A 2,500-nucleotide genomic window follows, 5' to 3' on the forward strand; every position below is an offset into this window, starting at 1 on the left:
TCGTCTCCTCCACACTTGCTCCCTTCGTTCACCTCCTCCTCCTCACCTTGTCTCCTCCACACTTGCTCCCTTCGTTCACCTCCTCCTCCTCACCTCGTCTCCTCCACACTTGCTCCCTTCGTTCACCTCCTCCTCCTCACCTCGTCTCCTCCACACTTGCTCCCTTCGTTCACCTCCTCCTCACCTCGTCTCCTCCACACTTGCTCCCTTTGTTCACCACCTCCTCACCTCGTCTCCTCCACACTTGCTCCCTTCGTTCACCACCTCCTCACCTAGTCTCCTCCACACTTGCTCCCTTCGTTCACCACCTCCTCACCTCGTCTCGTCTCCTCCACACTTGCTCCCTTTGTTCACCTCCTCCTCACCTCGTCTCCTCCACACTTGCTCCCTTCGTTCACCTCCTCCTCACCTCGTCTCCTCCACACTTGCTCCCTTCGTTCACCTCCTCCTCACCTCGTCTCCTCCACACTTGCTCCCTTCGTTCACCACCTCCTCACCTCGTCTCCTCCACACTTGCTCCCTTCGTTCACCTCCTCCTCCTCACCTTGTCTCCTCCACACTTGCTCCCTTCGTTTACCTCCTCCTCACCTCGTCTCCTCCACACTTGCTCCCTTCGTTCACCTCCTCCTCACCTCGTCTCCTCCACACTTGCTCCCTTCGTTCACCTCCTTCTCACTTCGTCTCCTCCAAACTTGCTCCCTTCGTTCACCTCCTCCTCACCTCGTCTCCTCCACACTTGCTCCCTTCGTTCACCTCCACCTCACCTCGTCTCCTCCACACTTGCTCCCTTCGTTCACCTCCTCCTCCTCACCTCGTCTCCTCCACACTTGCTCCCTTTGTTCACCTCCTCCTCACCTCGTCTCCTCCACACTTGCTCCCTTTGTTCACCTCCTCCTCACCTCGTCTCCTCCACACTTGCTCCCTTCGTTCACCTCCACCTCACCTCGTCTCCTCCACACTTGCTTCCTTCGTTCACCTCCTCCTCCTCACCTTGTCTCCTCCACACTTACTCCCTTCGTTTACCTCCTCCTCACCTCGTCTCCTCCACACTTGCTCCCTTCGTTCACCTCCTCCTCACCTCGTCTCCTCCACACTTGCTCCCTTCGTTCACCACCTCCTCACCTTGTCTCCTCCACACTTGCTCCCTTCGTTCACCTCCTCTTCACCTTGTCTCCTCCACACTTGCTCCCTTCGTTTACCTCCTCCTCACCTCGTCTCCTCCACACTTGCTCCCTTCGTTTACCTCCTCCTCACCTCGTCTCCTCCACACTTGCTCCCTTCGTTCACCTCCTCCTCACCTCGTCTCCTCCACACTTGCTCCCTTCGTTCACCACCTCCTCACCTTGTCTCCTCCACACTTGCTCCCTTCGTTCACCTCCTCTTCACCTTGTCTCCTCCACACTTGCTCCCTTTGTTCACCTCCTCCTCACCTCGTCTCCTCCACACTTGCTCCCTTCGTTCACCACCTCCTCACCTTGTCTCCTCCACACTTGCTCCCTTCGTTCACCACCTCCTCACCTCGTCTCCTCCACACTTGCTCCCTTCGTTTACCTCCTCCTCACCTCGTCTCCTCCACACTTGCTCCCTTCGTTTACCTCCTCCTCACCTCGTCTCCTCCACACTTGCTCCCTTCGTTTACCTCCTCCTCACCTCGTCTCCTCCACACTTGCTCCCTTCGTTCACCTCCTCCTCACCTCGTCTCCTCCACACTTGCTCCCTTCGTTCACCTCCTCCTCACCTCGTCTCCTCCACACTTGCTCCCTTCGTTCACCTCCTCCTCACCTCGTCTCCTCCACACTTGCTCCCTTTGTTCACCTCCTCCTCACCTCGTCTCCTCCACACTTGCTCCCTTCGTTCACCTCCTCCTCACCTCGTCTCCTCCACACTTGCTCCCTTCGTTCACCTCCTCCTCACCTTGTCTCCTCCACACTTGCTCCCTTCGTTCACCTCCTCCTCACCTTGTCTCCTCCACACTTGCTCCCTTCGTTCACCTCCTCCTCACCTCGTCTCCTCCACACTTGCTCCCTTCGTTCACCTCCTCCTCACCTCGTCTCCTCCACACTTGCTCCCTTCGTTCACCTCCTCCTCACCTCGTCTCCTCCACACTTGCTCCCTTCGTTCACCTCCTCCTCACCTCGTCTCCTCCACACTTGCTCCCTTCGTTCACCTCCTCCTCACCTTGTCTCCTCCACACTTGCTCCCTTCGTTCACCTCCTCCTCCTCACCTTGTCTCCTCCACACTTGCTCCCTTCGTTCACCTCCTCCTCACCTTGTCTCCTCCACACTTGCTCCCTTCGTTCACCTCCTCCTCACCTTGTCTCCTCCACACTTGCTCCCTTCGTTCACCACCTCCTCACCTCGTCTCCTCCACACTTGCTCCCTTCGTTTACCTCCTCCTCACCTCGTCTCCTCCACACTTGCTCCCTTCGTTTACCTCCTCCTCACCTCGTCTCCTCCACACTTGCTCCCTTCGTTTACCTCCTCCTCACCTCGTCTCCTC

At 57.6% G+C, this 2,500-nt stretch overlaps 1 protein-coding gene across 1 annotated transcript in view; it reads right to left on the bottom strand.

Annotated features, from left to right (window-relative positions):
- Positions 1-2,500, bottom strand: part of LOC306739976 (disintegrin and metalloproteinase domain-containing protein 9-like) — a gene marked incomplete at its 5' end in the record, with an annotated part of 43,683 nt that overhangs the window by 7,772 nt on the left and 33,411 nt on the right. The window lies entirely within an intron of this gene.

Source organism: Taurulus bubalis (assembly GCF_910589615.1).
Source record: "Taurulus bubalis genome assembly, chromosome: 8".
NCBI classification, from domain to species: Eukaryota; Metazoa; Chordata; class Actinopteri; order Perciformes; family Cottidae; genus Taurulus; species Taurulus bubalis.